Source organism: Petaurus breviceps, unplaced genomic scaffold, assembly GCF_028583685.1.
Source record: "Petaurus breviceps papuanus isolate PSGF00001 unplaced genomic scaffold, PetGlider_PUasm1.0 126, whole genome shotgun sequence".
NCBI lineage: Eukaryota > Metazoa > Chordata > Mammalia > Diprotodontia > Petauridae > Petaurus > Petaurus breviceps.
In genome coordinates, this window is record NW_027185655.1 from 9,623,105 (window position 1) to 9,644,219 (window position 21,115).

At 39.3% G+C, this 21,115-nt stretch overlaps 1 protein-coding gene and 1 long non-coding RNA gene across 2 annotated transcripts in view; one reads left to right on the top strand and one right to left on the bottom strand.

Annotated features, from left to right (window-relative positions):
- Nucleotides 1-243, bottom strand: part of LOC138164817 (uncharacterized) — a 12,305-nt gene extending 12,062 nt beyond the window's left edge. Inside the window, exon 1 of the long non-coding RNA XR_011169194.1 lies at nucleotides 21-243. This is a non-coding gene — a long non-coding RNA (uncharacterized lncRNA). The remainder of the gene's footprint in view (nucleotides 1-20) is intronic.
- The window catches only part of FRAS1 (Fraser extracellular matrix complex subunit 1), a 485,111-nt gene that overhangs the window by 85,361 nt on the left and 378,635 nt on the right, over nucleotides 1-21,115 (top strand). The gene's annotated exons all lie outside the window — the stretch shown is intronic.

A 21,115-nucleotide genomic window follows, 5' to 3' on the forward strand; every position in this document is an offset into this window, starting at 1 on the left:
CATTTTGGGGGAAGACTCACTGGTAGCTGGGGGATCCAGGAAGATTTCATTCAGAAGGTGCCTTGGGTTGAGTTTTGAAGAAAGCAAGAGATTCTAAGAAGCAGAGGTAGAGGATGAAATGTATTCCAAGCACGGGGGATAAAAAGGACAAAAGCTTGGAGGTAGGAAGTGGCTTGTCTGGAAGCAAGACCAGTCTGACTGGATTATAGAGTATGAGAGAGGAGAATATCCTAATGTATATAACAAGGCAGGAAAGATTGGTTGTGGCCAGGTGGTGAGGAAGGCAAAGGAGTTAACCGAGTAGAGGGTGACGTGATCAGACTTGTACGTTTGGAAGCTAGTACAGGGAGACGAGAAGCCTGGGGGCCCTCTTTGGGTCTGAGGTGGGAAGCGTTGCTCAGACATGGTTGAGGCAAGGCATGGATGCCATCTAAGTCAAACTGAAGTTATCTTAGGGGAGGATTTCTATGTTCAGTAAACCTTTTCGTGCTATCATTTTGCATTTTTCTTTATTTTATCTTTTCCTCCATTAGTTACCAAATATATTTCTTTTGGAAAAACCTAACCTATGGCTCATTCTCCTTTCCACATCCCACATATCATCCCTCAGCCTTTTTTTCTCCTTCAGGATTGTCTACCTTTTTTTTTACACCTAAATTTAAATTTAAATCTAAATTCACTTGTATAAAAATAGAAGGAAGAAAGAAGAATGGAGGAAGAGACCTCCCTCTGCCCACCACACTTCCAGAAGTCTTCTAGACCAAATGATTATTGGGCAGGGAAAATGATCTGAGTGGTGACACATCTAAATCATGTTTTAGCATTAAAAACATTGTTGCTTTTGTTGTTGTTGTATCTCTTTGTGGCCCCCTTTGGGGTTTTCTTGGCAAAGATGCTAGAGTGGTTTGCCATTTCCTTCTAAAGCTCATTTTATAGATGAGGAAGCTGAGACAGAGTTAAGTGACTTGCCCAGGGTCATACAACTAGGAAGTGTCTGAGACTGGATTTGAACTCATGAAAATGAGTCTTCTTGATTCCAAGCCTAGTGCTCTGTCCACTGCCCATAATTAAAAATAAATTAGACCTGTGATTTTATTGATATAGAGACCTCCTATGGGGGAAACTTATTCTGTGGATGCAATTTTGTTTTTCTCTGCAGTTTATATTCTTTGAGAGTTGTGCTGGAGGTACTCTGTGAAATCAGGTGACTTTGCCAAGGTCACAGAGCTAGTAAGTGTTGGAGATGGGCCTTAATCCTAGAACTTCCTGACTCTGGTGCCATGTGTCCATCAGAAGACCCTGCCTCTAATAGTCCTTACCTCATCCAGCTTTCATTTCAGCTTGGGACTACTTTTATTTGTGATAAGGTGGTAAGAAGCCGGATAAAAGCTGGTTTGGGGGATTGATGCTAACGGCTGATGTGGTTAGGAAGCAGTGAAGAAACTTAGGGGCTGTGATGAAATGAATGAAGCTCCCTGAAGTCTTGTGCCTAATGACTGTTGCCATGTCTAGATAAAGATCAAGGCTCACTTGGGGATGAAGTAGATTAAAATAAAGAGGGTCTTTTGAAAGACACAATCTTCCAGGAGATTTAAAAGCCATTTGGTTTGTTTTCGAGAACCCATCTAAGTTCCTGTGCTGAATTTTTGGCATCCTTCAACTCACATTTGCTAAATAAAATCCCATCCCGGCTTCTCCAGAAGATCCATTCCTCAGACAGACTGCAGAGGGCATGGTGCTGTGGAGATCCGGAACGTCCTGGGAGTGTGGTTGGTGCCTTTTAAAATTTAGTCTGGTGTTCAGAAGGAGAAGAATCAAACCCTCTTTGGTAATGGAAGCAAATGATGAAAGGTTGATATACATGTTTAAATATATATGTATAGGCATATATGAACATATGTTTACATACTTAATTTTAAAATTATGAACCAAATTATGTATTAGATATATTATAAATTATATATTATGTATACCAAATTAAATGAGTATTTCCATATTCAGAGTATGACAGAAAAAGCAGATTATATGTGAGATGGAGAATTTCTCTTAAGTACAGCTTGCTTTTCCTTTAAATATATAATAATTTAAGCCTGTACCCTTTAAAGTGATCATGTTTGTGTTTCTTTCTGGCTTCTGTCCTTTTCAATGCATTTAAAAACACTTCAGTTACTCTCTTTTCTTCTTTTTTCTCTTGTTTTTGGTGAAAATTTTTATATTTTGTTTTTTCCAGTTACATGTAAAAACAATTTTTAACATACAGTTTTAAAAATTCTGAGTTCCAAATTCTCTCCCTTCCTCTCTCCCCATTCCTTGAGCAAGCAAGCAGTTTGATATAGATTATGCATGTGTAATCATTCAAAACATATTTCCATATTAGCCATATTGCAAAAGCAAACACAGACCCAAATACCCCAAAACAAAAGAAGAAAAATAAAGTTAAAAAAAGGTATACTTCAATCTGCATTCAGATTCCTTCAGTTCTTCCTTTGGAAGTGGATAGTATTTTTCATTATAAATCTTTTGGAATTGTCTTGGATTCTTGTATTGCTGAGTAAGTCATTCCCAGTTGATCATCATACAACATTGCTGTTACTCATACTTCTAGATCTCTGGGTACTCTGTTGGGTCTGAATTCCTTGAACTAGAGTTCATGATCCATGAGCAAAGCATTCCTCACAGTTCTAGGTCACATTCTCCCACAAATGCACTCAGTAGCAGTCGGAAGAATGGGCACAAACTTAGAATAAACTATTATTGAAGCCATGTGTTGGTCACAGAGCCATGGAAACACATGCACCTGGCACTGAAGGGTCCCACTCAGTGCTCTTTCCCTTCTCAGGATTTTTGTATCCCTAGTACAATCCTTTGTACATAGTAGGTGTTTAATGAATGTTCTGATTGTTTAATTGATTGAGACAGAGAAGAGGGAAGGGGGTGATGTTGGTCACTTGTTTGAAAGTCTTGGAACTTGAACTTTCCCCAACTGAGTTTTGGCTTTCCAAATCTTCTTGGAGTCGTTGGATGAGCCTAGGACCTTCTTACCCAGTCTCTTTTTAATGAAGAAGAAAAAGAAGGAGAGAAGGAAGAGCTATGTACATAATCCCCTCTCCTCCTGCCTCTCCCACTTCCTTATTAGTACCTGCTAAATAGTGGGTATATTCAAGCACATGGGACACGTCAGTTCTATGAGAGACCTGTCATTTTGTCCATGTGGGTATACCCTCTGGAGGCAGCTACGTGGTTCAATGGATAAAGCTCTGGGTCTGGAGTCATGAAGAACCAAGTTCAAATCCAACCTCAGATACTTCCTAGCTGTGTGACCCTGGGCGAGTCACTTCCCCTGAATTTGTCCTATCAATTTGGTGATAATAATGGTAGCTACCTCTCAAAGTTGTGAGGATCAAATGAGATGCTATTTGTAGAAAGTGCTTAGCACAGTGCCTGACATACAGTAGGTACTTAATAAATGCTTACTCTCTTCTCCTTTTCTGCCCTCTCTCCCCTACTCACCACATCCTCTCTTGCTCCTTTGTTGATGGCCTCCCATCCTTCCTCCTCAGCTGATCCACCTGGGGAGAGTAGATCTTAGTTCATTGCTTCCTTGCCCTCACGTGGAGACCAGCAGGAAATTCTGGCTGCCTGCGTCTGCTAGCCGTCCCCTTGCTCTCTTACTGTTTGCCTGGCCCCCTTCTTTTCTGGTTTCACATCTTTCTGTTGGGATCCCCTAGAGACCCAGTTTCCTCCCTTCCTACCTACCAGTACTTCTGATTTAGTTAAGGGAATTGGCAAGCCTTTGTGAAGTAACAGAATTCCAGCTGGGGATGAATTTTTCATCAAATATGTATTTATCAGCAGAAAACCCCCCATCATGCTCATTAAGGTTTTAAACTGGATCCCCGAGTCAAATAAAAGGACCTTTTCTCTCAGTGCACATTAAGTCCTATAATCTAATCTTACTCATCACAGCAAAGCCTGAAAATGAGATGAAATACTTTAAATGAGCTCAATTAAAATGTTTTCTTTCCCTGAATGCCAGGGTGTGGGGAGAGGGGGCGATGGGAACACTGCGGAGATCAAAACCTGCCCCGCCAGCTGCCACACTCCCCAAACTGGAGATTGATTCAGACTTTGCCTTTTCTTCTGTACTGCTGTCACAGATATACACAAAGTATTTGAGAATCAGATGAGAATCACAGAATTTGAGAGTTGGAAGAGCCCTTAGCAGCCAGCTAGTCCAAGCCATGTACAAAAGGAATCCTGAGTAAAATATACCCAACAAGTAAATGATTGTTCAGTGCAGCCTTGGCTTAAAGACCTCCAAGGAGGGGGAACCCATCACCCCTTAGGTCAAGCCATTCTGCCATTAGATAGCTAGAATACAACACAGCCCTTGAAATGCTTGAAGACAGCTATCTTTTTTCCAGATAACCAAGCCATTAGTAGCCATTTAAAAAATTAAATTTTATTTCATTGTTTTTCAGTGAATGAAAATCCGCCTCCTCTTCTTCCCCTTAAAAAAAGCAAGAATAGAAAACCCCTTGTTACTGAGTCAAGTAAAACATTCTCATATAAAAAAATTAAATTAAAATTAAAAAAATTATATTAAAAATGAAAAAAATTCTCACATTAGCCTTGTCCAAAACAAAACTATGTCTCAATTTGCACTCTCTGTCCATTCATCACCTCTCTGTCAGGAGATGGACAGCAACTTTCCTCTTGAGTCCCATGGAATCTTGGTCATTGCATTGATCCAAGTTCTTAAGTTTTTCAGAGTTTTTTTTATCTTCATTGTTTTTATTATGTAAATAACTGATTAGTATTTAAAATTGTATAATTTGGTATGTTGTACTGTATATTTTATTGTATGGATTATTTTATAAAATAACATTATATATAATATTATTGAGTAAATAGTGCAAAGAAATCCTAGTTCTGTCCACTTCTTTCTGTATCAGTTCATGCAGCTCTTCCCAGGTATCTCTGGAACTGTCCCCTTTATTATTTCTTATAGCAAAATAATATTCCCTCATGTGAGTATACTGGAAATTGTTTAGATATTTTCTCATCGATGGTGCCCAGTTCTTTTAAGCCATTCTCATCTATATAATGGACTCAAGGCCCTCCTGAACATTTTCCAGTTTATAATGGTTGCTCTTAAATTGTGGTGCCTGGAATTGTACATAATCCTAGAAGAGGTCTGAGGAGGACAAAGTACAATGGATTATCACCTCCCTGTTCCTGGAAATGATCTTGCTCTTAATGCAATCTGAGACTTCATTAGCTTTTTTGGGCTTTCACATCACACTGCTGGCTCGTATTGAGCTGAATACCTTCTAATGTTTTGGGGAACAGCTGGTGTCTTTCTGTCTCCCTTGTTTTATACTTGTAAAGTTGACTTTTTGTAGGCAAGTGAAAGACTTTACATTTATTTCAACTGAATTTCATCGTATTAGATTCGACCCAGTGTTCTCTCCAGCCTGGCAGGATCTTCACGGATCCTGATGTGGTAGCTCTCCCTCCCAGTTTTCTTTCACAGGCAAATTTGTTGAAAATATCACTGTTATCCAAGTCATTGATAAAAATGTTAAATAGCACAGATCCCTGGGGTCCCACAACTGGAGTCCTCCCGCCAAGATGGAACCCAACCATTGACAACTACTCTGAGTTTAGCAATCCAACCTCTCCCAATTCCGTCTGTTTGTTTTCAGATGTTTGGGACCCTCTAAAACATGACTTTTTCAAATAAGCCATTTGTACCAAAAAAGTGTAAAATGGAAAAAGACAAAAGCATTGATCTTTAGCATCCCCTGAACAAATTTAAGTGATAGTGGCAGCTAGGTGGCACAATGGATAGGGCACTGGACCTGGAGTCAGGAGGGCGTGAGTTCAAATCCAGCCTCAGATAATTTACTGGCCATGTGACCCTGGGTAAGTCACTTAACCCTGATTATCTCAAAAACAGTTTGATTGATGTGTTAGTCACAAGTGGGATGGGAGTGGCCCAAGAACGAAGGACTTACTTAACTTACTAATATTCAGCTCTGTCTACAAAGTGGAGAATTGCTACAGTCACGGACAACACTGATTTATAGAAAATGTTTTTGCATTTGCAACTTGTTCCTGAACTTAAATTCCATTGAAAACATACCTGCCTTGTGCCCATCCAGTTTTTGCTTGAAGACCTGTAGTGAAAGCAGTTCTGAACTAGCTCATCCCATATGTGGGATGCCTGGTTTTTCAGTGATTCTTCCACTTAATTTTTTTCTTTTGTTATTATAGAATTTATATCAGCAGGATTCATGTTACTCATGGAGTGGAGTGGGGTAGGCAATGTAGTTCAGTGTGAAGACCACTGGCTTTGAAGTCAGAGGACCTGGATTCAAATTTTGTTTTTTTACTAGCTGTGTGACTTTGGGCAAGGATTGTAACATTGTTAGACCTCTTTCTTCATCCGTAAAATAAGGAGGTTGGGCCAATTGATCTCTTAAGGTCCTTCCTGCTCTAAGTCTGTGATTTTTTTTTGAATATTTAATTCTGGGTAAGCCAGAAAAGGAACAAAGACTTATTTCATCCCGTGCGCCTCTTGGGAAGTAGGTAAAGCTTTTTAAGTGTGCCCAATTTTTATACTTTTGTGTTACATTGACTTTTCAGGCAACGTATCTCACAGGCTCACACCATTCTTTTAGTTCTAATTTTTATCACCTTCCTCATTCACTTCCTAGTTTCACCTCATCTCCCTTCTTAAACAGTCAGTCAGTCAACAAACATCTATTAAGTGCTTATGTGCCAGGGAGTAGAGATATATAGACAAAAATGAAATCATTCCTACTTTTAAGGAACTAATATTTTATTGAGAGGAGCCACCAAGTATGTCTGTTTGTATAGATGAGATAATTTTGGTGGGGAAAGAAATTACTAGAACCTGAGGGAAAAGTCTTGTGTATAAGTTGGTTCTTGAGCTCAGTTTTGAAGGAAACTGCCTTTAAACAATTATTGATTTCTTTGGTTTCTGCATCCCCTACATTTACAATATGTCCCTGTCATCTCTTCCTCCCAGAAAGTTTTAAAATAAATAATAAAGATAAAAGGAAACCAGTTCAATGGAATTAACCAGTGCATTGAAAAAGTCATGTCTCTTGTGCTCTAGAATGGGGGAGAAAGTCACTTTCATATCTCCTTGGGGACAAGTTTGGTCTTTGTAATGTCACAACATTCTGTTCTAATTCTTTCATTGTTCTTTCCGTTTCGTTGTTGAAGTTATTATGTAAGCAGTTTCTAAAGCTTATTTCACCTTCAGTCAGTTCATGAGTTTCCCCATGCTTTTCTTCTTTCATCATTTCTTAGAGCAGAGTAATATTCCATTACATTCATATAACGTAGTATATGTTTATAGGCATATGTTTATAGGCATAACTCACTTTGCTTTATTGTACTTTACAAATGTAGCAGGTTTTTTTATTAAACAAATTGAAGGTTTGTGGCAACCCTGTGTCAAGCAAATATATCAGTGCAATTTTTTCCAATAGCATGTATTTGCATCATGTCTCTCTGGCACATTTTGGAAATTCTCACAATATTTCACATTTTTTTCATCATTACCTGTTATGATGATATATGACCAGTGGATTTTGATGTTGCTATTGTAATTGTTTTGGGGCACCATGAACCATGCCTGTATAAGATGGCAAACTTAATTGATAAATAGTGTATGTTCTGACTGTTTCACCGACTCGCTGTTCCCTCATCTCTCTCTCTCTCTCTCTGTCTCTTTGGACCTCCCTATTCCCTGAGACAATAATATTGAAGAATATTATACAAACATAGTTGATAAAGCAGCAGGTTTTGAGAGGACTGATTCCAATTTTGAAAGATGTTCCAAATGTTATAAAACAGCATCATATGCTATAGAGAAATCTTTCCCGGAAGGAAGAGTTGATCGATGTGGCAAATTTAGCTATTTTCTTATTTTAAGAAGCTGCTATACCCTAATCTTCAGCAACCTCCTCCTGATCAGTCAGCAGCCATCAACACTGGGGCAAGACCCTCTGCTAGAAAGAAAGATTATGACTCGCTGAAGGTTGAGGTGATGGTTAGCATTTTCTAACAATAAAGCATTTTTAAATTAAAGCATGTACATTTTTGTTTAGACATAATATTATTGCACACGTTACAGACCACAGCATAGTGTAAACACAGCTTTTATATGTATAGGGAAACCAAAAAATTCATGTTACTTGCTTTGTGATATTTTCTTTATTGTGGTGATTTAGAACCAAATCTGCAGTATCTCGGAGGTATAGCTGTAGTTATTTGTTATTTCAAGTAGTGTTGGCAAGAGTATTCTGCGGTCTATGGGATATTTCTTTTTATCATTGTCTTTCTTAAGGTATTCACTTAAGCAGTGGGATTTCTAGGTTTCCTAGATATGGACAGTTTAATCACTTCCTTAGTCACTTCTAAATTGTTTTCTGGAAGGGCTGTACAGATTCATGGTTCTGATGTTATTTAATTAGTGTGCCTATCTTTCCACAACCTCTCCAGCATTGACTCTTCCCATTTTTTTTAATATCCTTGCCAATTTGCAAATTTGATGTGAAGCTCTAATGTTACTTTTTTGCATTTCTTTTATTATTAATGATTTGTAGTAATATTCAATATGGTTGTTATTTTCATATCTTTTTACTCTTATTGATTTGATTGGTGAATGACTCTTGGTGTTATATATTTTTGTTTGTCACCTATGTGTCATGCTTTTACAGACCCTTAGCAGAGATATTTGATGCAAAGATACTACTACATTCTTATCTCAGTTGCATTAATTGTGTTCAGGCAAAAAGCCTTTCAGTTTCATGTGATTAACATTTTATATTTTTCTGTTTGTGATCCAAGCCAAGAAGGGTACCTAATCTATCTTTAATTTTTCATAGTATGACATTTAATATTCAAGTTAACCTTGAGAAGCAAAAATGACTTGGGGTGTAATCTCAGAAAGGATTATGCTCTTTCTGAGGGGCATCTGGATGCCTTGCTGGATGGAGTGCTGGTCATGGAGTCTGGAAGACTTTAGGTCAAAATCAGCCTCAGACAACTTAGTAACTGTGTAATCCTGGGCAAATCATTTGATCTATGTTTGCCATGGCCCCCTCATCTATAAAATGGGAAAATAATAGAACATCCCTCCTAGGGTTTTTGTGAAGATCAAATGAGATTATATTTGTAAAATGCTTAGTATGCTGACTGGCACAAACGGTAGTCACTTAATAAGTGCTTGTTTCCTTCCTTTCCTCATTTGCTTGATTTTCATGTACATACTTTGTGTCTTAGTTCCCATTTCTATAAACAACTCTGGAAATGGATGAAAATCTTGTTTTCCTTTTTTATTTTCTCTTCTCTTTCTTTCCTTTTGGCCTTTCTTGCTACATCTTGTATTTGTCTCAGCAGAAGCCTAGTATCATCAGTTCATAAAAACTAACACCCACAGTTTCAGTGGCTGAGCATAGTGATTTCACTTCATATGCACTGGTAGTAAGTCTTGTCAGTGGCTCCGTGTTGCTCACCCAGAGATCACTGCCTTGAGCAGAAACAGCAGCTTCCTTTCAGCCCTCTGGATTCATTCTCCTGCAAGGATGGTGGCCTTTATTGCCTTTCACTGTAGGGAGAGAAGGGGGAGGGCAGGAAGATTAAAAGCTTTTGCTGCGTATCCTCAAGAGCTGAAATTATTGTGGCAAGTTTAGTTTTAAAGGTCAGTTCTAGAAAAACTTCAGATTTTGGAGTTATAGAAATCAGGCAGGCAAGGACAGGTCTGGTCCTGGAATATTTCAAGGCTGCTTGTCCGTGAAATGGCTCCCTGGAATGTGTGGAGTCACTGGGATGCTTTAATATAGCATGGCTGGTTAGAGATCATGGAGACCAAACCCAAGCAGGGAAAGTTTGTTTCCTGTTCCTGTGCTACTTTGTATCTTCCTTCTGAGTCCTCCCCTCTATACTTCCATATTGCTCCCTGCAGAGACATTTAGGGTGACCCATCTTTCCAGGCTCCCATCTCCTTTCTATCACCTTTCCCTCTACCCCACTGGAAAGTACCTCTCTCTTGCTCCATTTTTTTTTTTTACTGCCTTGTTCCCAGATAAGTAACTTTATAAATTAATGTGTTTGGGGGGGATGTAGAATTTAGAATCTGAAGGTAGCTTATAGATGCCCCCTCCAGTTTTTCTTCTGACTTTTGGACTTTGTCACCATGACTCAGCCCCTGAAGACTCCTCACTCTGGAACATCTGATGGCCACTACAATCTCCTTGCCCTAGAACATCTGTCTACCAGGCTGTCTTGTTTCTTCCATTAGCAGGTCCTTTCTGGGGTCTTCTATTTTAAGTAGAGATCCAGGACAGTCATCCTTCATTCCCCTTCTGGTTTTGCTATTGACAGTCTGAATGTTGCCACCATGTCCCTTTTGGAAGTATCTCTCCTCCCCCAACCTCCCTATCCCTTTTCAGTTCCATTAGTGTGTAAGCTCCTTGAGTGCAGGGACTACTTTCTTCTTGTTTTTATATTCCCAGCACAGTGTTTGACACATAGTACTTCATAGATGTTTGTGTTTTATCTATAGATAATCTAACTCAATCGCCTTGATGAGGAAATTGAGGACCAGAGGCAAAATGATTTGCTTAGGGTTGCACAAACAGTAGACTTACTCGGTCAGTTCCAAGACCATCTGAGAGTTTCAGAGTGAAATAAAAGAATGATCAGGAAAGGACAGTGAGACAGAGTGACAGATGGTGACCAGGATAGCAATCATGTCCAACCTGCTATTCCTTTAAAATATATAATAAAGTTATCATGTACATTTCTTTTTTTTCTTTTCTTTCTCCCCCCCCTGCCCCCCCAGCCCCAGACATGGCCATCATTAGACACAAATAGGTATAGATATATGTAAAATTATTTTCTATATATTTCTGTTTCTCATTTCTTTCTCTGGATAATAAGACCAAGACATAACATACTTCTCACTACACTGTCAAAATGAAGGAATTAACTAACCAGTCAGTAGATTTTTTTTTTAAAGGGGAGTATGATTTTATCTGATTTTTAAAAGCTCCATTCCAGCTGGTATGTTTCTAGTGCCCAGGTAGGCTCATTTTGCTATTAATCAGTAAGCGATCTTCTTTCCTAGTCTTTGAAATGGAATGTGGGAAGAATGTCAGAAGTAAGTCAGCAGCACAAAAAGAGATTGAGTTGGTTGTCATGGACAAATTCAGAGCTCAATGATTTTTATTTCAGGTCATAGGAAGAGAGCTTGAAATGATTTCAAACATAATTAGCCTAAAAGTAGTCTTCTTATCCTTGAAAGAGGGAGAGAGAACCAAGTGAGGTCTTTGTATGGGAGAAAAAGTGTGGCTTTTGGGGGAGCCTTGATTGCAGGGTGGTCTCCCCTGTATATCCTTGCATTCTCTGTGTCAGTGAGGAAGTCTTGTGTGCTGGGTGGCTGGACTAGGAATAAGAACTGGTTTAACTTAGTTGGGACAGTTTTCTCTTTAAGGGGGCAAGGAGGCTATTGTGAGGATTTGACTGATCCAGAAGACCAGGGCTTAAACTTTTGGCAGGCCTTCATTCCATATTGCCTAAACCCTAAAATACCCAGGCTATGGAGAGTTAGTGTTTCTGAGGTTTGGTGTAATTCTCAATATCCTTCTGACCCAGTTTTGCTGCTGTGCCCGAGTCTGAGAGGAGAAACCACTTTAATTAGTACTAGTATACTTTTAAATCTCTCAATGTAATTACATTTATTTTTATTGAATTTTGGGGTTCATCCATATTTCATTGCATCTGAAACCTGAGTCTGTATCATTGGTTTGAATTAATAGCTGAGCTAAGACTGGTCCATGATGCTAGGAGAATTTGTGTTAAGATAGTGAGTGAAAACTGGGCAGTCTGAGAATGAGATTAGGTCTTATCTGTGTGAAAATTTCCTTATTCCAGAGATGTTAGCAAACGTGGTCATATAAGATCTCATTGGGCAAGAGTTAGAGAGAGTGTAATACTGAGTACAAGTTGACCTGAGAGTTCCCAGATGAGAGAATCCATTCTATTTTAGTCTAAGCTTCCTGGGAGGCTTTTGAAGAGAAGTCTAAATCTCTATACCAAGCAGCAGCAGGGAGTAAGCTGTAAGCTCCCCCCCACAAAAGCAAAATAAAACCCAGGACCTTCAAGTAATCCTCCTAAGATTTGAACTCATGCTTTTCATCATCTACCTTATCAGTTTTTCTTAAACTGGTGCCTAGCACAAAACAAAAAACACTGGGACCTGGTCTTACCAGGGCAGAATACAAAGTGACTCTTACCTTCTTACCAGGGAGATAGGTGCTATTTTATTACCCCATTTAACAATTGGGGAAACTGAGGGCAAAAGAGGTTAAGTGACTTGCCTGCAGTCACACAGCTAGTAAAGTGTCTGGGGCCATATATGGACTACTCGTGAGACCTTTTGCCAAGTTGACATTGAACCATTACATGACTTCCGAAAGAATTTGGATGTTTGTCCATTCCAAATCAATCTAATTGTGTTATCATCTGATCTACATTTTTCCATCTGCTGGATAAGATTGATCTGAGGTATTTAGTCAATGCTATGCTAAAATCAAAGAAGACATTATCAATAGCTTTCCTCTACTCATTTATAACCCTATTGAAAGAGGAAATTAGGCAGTCAGTCAATGAGCAAGCATTTATTTAGTGCCATTATATGCCATACTCTGGGCATGTAAGCACAAAGAATGAACCAGCTCTACTCATAGGAGCTTATGTTCTAATGGGGGAAGTAACCAATACATATGTAAGTATATACAGCATAAACACAAATCTAATAAAAACAGTTATCCATAAAGTAGTAAAAACAAGGTGATTTGGGAGGGAGAGAGAGAAGGCAGGTACCAGCAGTTGGGGGATCAGGAAAAGCATCATGGTGCTTGAGCAGCTACATCTAAAAGGAAGGAGAGATGAGGAGGGAGTGCATTCCAGGCATGAGGAAATGGCCAGTTCAAAGGCCATGAGTAGGGAGGAGTGTGAGGAATAGAGAGAAAGCCAGAATGGCCAGATGGCAGAGGATTAGAGGGGAAGTAATGTCCACTGAGATGATAGAGACAGGTGGGGGCTAGGTCTTGAGCTTTGAAAGCTAATAGAGGAGGTGGGATTTTATCTTAGAGATAGTCCAGAGCCAAGAAGTTAACTGAGTAGGAGAGTTATATGATTATATCTAAAGAAAACCAATTTGGCAGCTGTGGGAAATGGATTGGAATGAAGAGAGGAAGGGAGGCCAGTAGGAAGGCTGTTCCAATAATCTGTGAGAGAATCAATGAATGATGTGAGTAGGGAGAGAGTTCCGTGTGAGAGATGTTGGGGAGGGAGAAATGGGAAGATATGGATGAACCAGCAAAGAAGGAGAAGGAAAGGTAAGAAGACTGTCACAAACCCCTACAGAATAATGATTAACTAGAAGGAGAAGGTGGTTAACAATGCCAAGTACAACTAGTGGGTAAGCGGAGAAGGATAAAGCTTGAGAAAAGACCGTCAGACTTGGCAGTTAAATGCTCATTGATTATATGTAATGACTATAAGAGCACACCAAAACAGTTAGAAGTGAATGTTGCAAAATCATAAAGAATAAACTTGGTTCCAAAGAAGAGATAATGAGAAGAAACTCCCCTCCCCTTCATTTACAGAGGTAGAGAGTTCACAGGTGTGGTGCATGGAACAAACACATCGGTTTCTTTGGGATATATTGGTTGGTTTTCCCAAGTTATTTTTCTCTTCTCCCTCCCTTTATTAAAAAAACTTTGATAGAAAAGATGGCTTCTCTGGGAGGCGGTGAGGAAGGGACACAAGGGAAACTAAGTGATGTAAAAACAAAAAAACAAAATATAGAAATAAAACTCAATTCTTAAAAATAATAAAATGAAGACAGAAAAAGAATCATTGGTGATTTTGGAAAAAGCAGAATCTGACCCAACCCATTCTTTTTTTTTTTTGAGGGGGAAAGGCAAGGCAGTTGGGGTTAAGTGAGTTGTCCAAGGTCACACAGCTAGTAAGTGCATCAAGTGTCTGAGGCTGGATTTGAACTCAGGTCCTTCCAACTCCAGAGCCGGTGCTCTATTCACTGTGCCACCTGGCTTTCAACCTCTCCCAACCCATTCTTGATGAAGCTTTGCTGACTCTTTGCTGACTCTATCTCTTTAATAATCCTAATAATCTAATATTAATAGCTAATATCCAGTAGTTACATCCATCATTTCTTTTTAACAGGTAAGATTGGTTAGAAGAAGAACACGTGTTTCTAAATGTTAGATGATTTTCAAAAGCATCATCCAGTTTAATGTAGGGACTATAGAAAGTAGGGGACCAGGGGTGGGGAGGCTGGGGCCTCCAGGTGGCCCTCTAGGTTCTCAAGTGTGGCCCTTTGCCTGAATCCAGATTTCACAAAAGGCTGCACTTGAAGACCTAGGGGCCTCGAGGCTGCAGGCTCCCCACCCCTGGTAGACCATTGCCAAGAGCTACCTATTAATGCATTCTTCCTTTGTTGAGTGCTGAGTCCCTTTCTCCCTCTCTTTAATTCATTTTCCTCTAGCAGCCCCACTCTGTGGCTCTCCAAGGTTAAAAGTTAATTGTCCATAAACTCAGGGGAACTTTCAAAGTTGGAAACATTCGTGAGCATCATTGTTAGAGATCAGACTTGCATGAATGATTTTAATACTGTTTCAGGTTCATTACTTAGAGTTCTTTATTTGTGTTTCTCTTTCACAGCATTGCCTGTAGAACACAGTCCAGATTCCTTGACCTTTCATTTAAAGTCTCCTATTATTCTGCTTTCATGGAAAGAGTGATGGCCTGGGAGTGAGGAGACCTTTGTCTTGTTTTCATTTTGCCACTGCCTTATTGGGTAGTCAATAAAAATTTATTACCAGTCAACAACTGGCAATAATTTATTACTCGCTTCTACGTGCCAAGGACAGCTAGGTAGTGTAGAGGATAGAGCACTGGGTCTAGAATCAGGAAGACCTGAGTTCAAATCTGGCCTCAGACATTTAATAGTTGTATGACTCTGGGCAAGTCACTTCACCCTGTTTACCTCAGTTTCCTCATTTGTAAAATGAGTTGGAGAAGAAAATGGCAAACCACTCAGGTGTCTTTGCCAAAAAAATCTGAAATGGGGTCACAAAGTGTTGGACGTGACTGAAACATTTTTTTAAATTTAAAATTTTATTTTTTAAATATATTTTTTATTTTTTTAAATATTTAAATTTTAAAATATTTTTAAATTTAAAAATGTGCCAAATAGCTTGCTAAGCCCTGAAGATGTAAAGAAAAGCAAAAATACATCCTTCTTTCCTTGACCTCTCTGGAATATATTGCTGGTAGCAGTGCCTTAGTCAAACATGTGGATTCTTCAGTAGTTGTTTCAGCTCAGCCACCATTGAAGATGACAACTTTATCACCAATAAATAATGCCTTTTATTTTCCTCATAGTGACTGACAGAAAGGAATAGCCCAGAGCTTGTGACTTTTTTTTTGGATGTCTACTGCCATTAACTTGTGTCATCCTATTTGAATTTTGATAAAAACATCAACACACTGGAAAGTTCTAGCTGCCCTTTTGGAGTGGCCCATGAGAAAGTTTTGTGCTTGTTTTGTTTGAAAGCTCAAGCCTCCTTGGGTTGACCAGTCACCTTTTGCATTTAGAACAGTTGAAATCTGTGAGAGGCTATATGCAGGAAAAGGGCAGAAAACGAATTTACCCTTTGGCTACCACTGACTTCCATTCATTTGACTAGATCTAGCCTTGTAACCCCATCGCATTTTGGTAATTCTAAGTGAATTGGGACAAGGAGTCAGAGTCCCTTAACTGGAGGCTTCCTCCCAGCTGTTGTGACTCTGTAACAAAATATTTTTGTATCATGATAATGATCATGGCAGAAGAACCTTTTCTTAAAAAAAAAAGGAGAATCCATTTGTAAACCTGCTTCTTAGATGTTGCGGTAAGTGCAAAGGACTGCTGTTTGCTAAAGTGGTACAGGAAGGCTGTCCTTACTTTTTAATGTCTTGAATATTTTTTTCTTTTTTTTAAGCAATTGGGTTAAGTAACTTGCTCAAGGTTACATGGCCAGTTATTTTTGGGTGTGGTGCTGAGTATCTGAGCCCAGATTTGATCCCCAGGTCATCCCGACACTGGAGCTGGTGATCTTACTCGTTGAGCCACCTGGCCGCCCCTAACTTCTTGAATATTAAACACATTTCAATTTTCACTTGGCCACATCAGTCCACATCAGGAGTCCCTAGATGTTTCATTCAACCAATGAGCCCTCATTAGGTGCCTGCTGTGTGCTAGGCTTTAGCCAAAGACAAAAGGCAAACAGTCCTTTCCCTCAAGGAACTTAGATTCTAATGGGAAAGGCAATGTATACATATATCAGTATATATAAAGTAATTAGCACTTTCAGGGGGAAGAAACTAGGAGCTGAGGGAATCAGGAAAAGGTGTTTTACATGAGTTAAAGTTTGAACAGAGCTTCAAAGGAAAATAAGGATTCTAAAGAGTTGGAGGTCAGAAGAAAATTCATTGAAGGCATGGCAGCCCTCCTGTGCAAAGGTGTGGTGAGAGGAGGTGGAATTTTGGGTGTGGGGACCTGTATAGAAGGTCCAGTTTGGCAGGATTGTAGAGTGGGTAAGGAAAGTAAGACTGGGAAAGACATGCCACATACAAGAGTTTATACTTATTCTTTGAGGTAACAGGGAGTTATTGAACTTTGTTGAGTTTATTGATCTTGATTGCTAACTGGGAGGATTATGGGATTGCATCTGGTAGCTGCCGGCTTGGTTGGCAGCCTCTCCTCCTTCCTTTATTAATGTATTCACCTTAATGCCTCTCCTACCTACTCACTGGTTTCAAATCTTTAGGGCAATAAAAAATAGACCCTTCTGTAAGATGTTTGTAAATTCCTGACCCATTTATATAACTCTTAAAAATCTCTTTCACACATTCCATCTGTAATGAAACAGTTTGGGGTGATACAAATCATTAAGGACACTTAGTATGCATTTATTAAACACTTTGCTTAATGTTGCAGTGAAACCTGATCACTCTGAGTATACAGAATCTCCTACTGGAGTTATTAAAGGAATGGCCTTTGCAGAGGAATCACAGGATGCTGGATTTGGGGATAGAAGGACGTTAGACACTATCAAGCCATCCATCCTTTTTAGTTTACAGATGAGGCCCAGAGTGGTGGACTGAATTGTCTGGGATCACACAGCTGATAGAATTCAAGCTCAGGTCTCCTTGACTCTGAGGCCAGCACTTTCTTCACTCGTCCACTCAGCTGCCTCTTTGAAAGCTCCTTGACCCCTTCTCTCCACTTGTTTTTCCCTATGGGATGTGAAATGAAAATCTTGGTTCATTTGGCTTTCGTCAATCTAAAAAAAAGCCCATGTTATGAGTCTGCTCCTTCCAGTTTCTTTCAAGTTGCCTCTCTTCTCCCTTGCTCATAGGAGATGTTCAGTAACTATTTGTTGAATGCACTGGTTTGGGACAATAAAATGATCGTTAATTGATGGAAGGGGGAGTGACATCAGGTTTATACTCTATCTGCCCTCACTTAGATTTAAAACAAAAGAAGGGGCAAGTAGGTGGTGCGATGGATAGAGCATTGGCCCTGGAGTCATGAGGACCTGAGTTTAAATTTAACCTCAGACATTTAACACTTAATAGCTGTGTGACCTTGAGCAAGTCATTTAACCCCAATTACCTTGCCTTCCTCCCTCCAAAAAAGGGAGAAAAAAAGAAGAGTCAGAGGTAATGGGTTGTAAGAAAGAGTAGCTTTGTCTTCCCAATGGAACCGGTTTTCATGTTTATTTTGTCCCTTTGTTCTGGACTAGGATTGTGTCAGAGCAGTCCATTTGTTCATTCTTTGGATTGGAATGTAAGGAGACACTCAAAGATCATTTGATGTTTAACAAAAAGTTTACTTAACATAGAAGGGATACTCAGCAAGGATACAGCATCAGTTCATATGAGTACTACTGCCTTGGCTTTGTATTTGCCATGGAGATCTGCCTGGTGAGAAGAGAATGGCAAGCCTGAGGATTCCTGACTCTTCTTGTGCTGGGGAAACAGGAAGCTCCATTAACAGTTTATGCCATGGTCCCTTTGACAAGTGAAGCCATGGACAGTTTCATTGCCTTCTAACGAGAGACTAACTTGATCTATTTGGAACAGATATTGCTCCTCCCACGTCTCTTCTCCTTGGAATTCAGTGGCTGGTTATGTTCCAGATTAAGGCAGTTTTTATAAGTCGTTTCCCCAGGTTTTATGTCAGTGTCCATAGGAGTGATTTGATAAAAAGAATCCTCTTCAGAATCTGATTTTGGCCACCTGATCCTGACTGCCTCAAGTTTTACAGATGTTTGTCATGATAGCATCAGTTTACTTGACTGAAATTCCACCTTCTCTGATGCTTGTGGCAGCATGGATAAGAATGCCAGCAAACTATTTTGTCCATGACACTTAATATTGAGTATTCCCCATGTACTTATGGCATCTTTGTGTACCTTGGTGACTTTCCACTGAATATCAAGGAACTTTTATTTAGAAAGGATGTGACTTGTTCCCAATGAGTTAGGACAGTATAAAAAATTTCCTTGAGAGTGTATGTGAAGAATATCACATATAGCCTTAAGTATTGTCAGCAAATGAACTTTTATAATGGACACTCAATAGCACCTAGAAAAATAAATGACTCAATCCGATCAGTCTTGAAGAGAAGAAACATGGTTCTGTGGACAAAATGATGCATCTGGATCAAGCATATCTAAAAGACTTGACTTTGTGTCAAGACTGATTCTTCCTAGCCATGTGATCCTAAGTAAATCTCTTGACCTTTATGAGCTCCAATTTGTTTAAAAAACAAATCAGAGAAATAATGGGCATGATCATATTTGTCTTTGTATCCTTTGTTCTCTAAGAGGACCAAAATGGCCTCACCATGCTAGAGTCAAGTTTCAGTGTGTCTGACTGTGGCTGATCACACAGTGCCTGTCATACTCTTTTCCTTTTGAAAAGTAGAATTTGAAAGATCCGAAATTGGGTAGACCACTAATTATATGAGAGAGAATACATCTAACATGGCCTGGACTCTACTAGATATCATGTAAGTGCCTGTTGAATTGCATTGAATTCAGTATCCTGGGTACTTCATGAGTGCCCGTTGAATTGAACTTTCAAAAAATCTTTCCCTTGTGGTGATAGTAAACTGATGAGAGGTTAAATTTGTCCAATCTTTTCTAAAGGGTGTTGGATTTACCACAACAAATGATTGTCTTGAGCTGTGTTATTTTATTAGGAGGTTATATTTCTTGGACTTGTTTTGCCACACCTTGGATATTTGTTGAGGATCCTTCTATGGGCAATAATTAGTTGCCATTGTTTTCTCTCATGAGAATCGTTCTTTCTGTTCAGTGATAGGCAGGAATCCAAACTGGGCGCCTTTTTTTTTTTCTAGACTAGGATCAGGTAATGACGCCCATCTCACTGGCAGGTTGGATGCCAGCCTGCTGTGTTTCCCAACTTCTAGGTCAGCTCAAGGACAAGGAGCAGGAGCTAGAATCTCATCTTCAGGCTCACAGATCAGTAGACAGAAATGATGGATGTTGGAGGAGATGCTGTTGAATATTTACTAAAATGGTGGAAAAGTCTGGAGGTCAGGAATGAAGTGAAGAGAGCTTGGATGGTTTCTCCACTTCCTGGAATAGTGGTTCTAGCAAGGAACTTACCAATTGGAGGCGAAGCCCGTAGGGGAGGAGGGTGGGAGCTTGCAGAGGTGCCGGGATCTCTAGGGTGAGAAGACTGTGGTTACAGAGGCAGAAACATCCCAAGGGTCAGTAGCCAAGCCAGAGAGAAGTTGGAAGTTATCAATGCTCAAATTCTGGAATCTTGGCTTTTTAAAAATCTCAACTAAATCTCAACTTTAAAAATCTCAACTATACCTTTATAGGAAGCATTCCCTGACTCCTTTTCATTCCAGAGCTTTCTCTCTTTTTAAGTTGTTTTCTGTTTATCCTGTATATAGCATTCTCTCTCTGTTTCTGTCTCTCTGTCTGTCTTTCTCTATAGTTTCATATTGTCTCCCCCATGAGATTGTAAGCTCTTTGAGGACAAGGATTAACTTTTGCCTCTTTTTGTATCACTTGTGCTTAACCCAGTGCCTGGCACATTGATATTGTTGTTCACTCACGTCTGATTCTTTGTTTCCCCATAGACCATAGTTCATTAATACTGTCATGGGGTTTTCTTGGCAAAGATACTGGAGTGGTTTGTCATTTTCCTCTCCAGTAGATTACTGCAAACAGAGATTAAGTGACTTGCCCAGGGTTACACAACTAGTAAGTATCTGAGATCAGATTTAAACTTGGGTATTTGTGATTCCAGACCTAGTTCTCTATCCACTGAGCCATCTAGCTGCTTCCTGGAACATATTAGGTACTTAATAAATGTTTGTTGATTGATTGATCAGATTTATTCGCTCATACTACCTTATAAATAACTGGGTTAACGTATACATAATGTGTTAATAGTTATAATAAGCATCAGTTCTTAACCTGGGGCATGTCAACTTAAGAAATATTTTGATAACTTTATTTTATTGTAATTTGTTTTCTTGATAATCCTATGCATTTTGTTTTATATATTTAAACAATAAATCTCTGGAGAGAAAACAAAAGACACTTATTCTAAAAAGGGGTCCATAGGCTTCACCAGGCTGCCAAAATTATCCAAGATTCAAAAAATGTCAAGGGCCCTTGTCCTTGTGGTTATCAGTCATTTACTCCCTTGAAGTTTTATCAGGAAAGTCTTGGGTCTTTCATATCTTTTATATATTTGTGGGTCTGAGGTAGTATGGATCATAACCTATTCACGTTGTTTAATCCCATGAGTTTACAGTCTAATGGGGGAGACAATATACAAATGCAGAGAAAGAGAGACAGAGATAGATTTTAATCCCTTGTCCACAAAGTGTCTATCCAATGCCTTCTTGCATGTCTTAGTATTTCTCTCTGACTATTTTTAAAAAGTC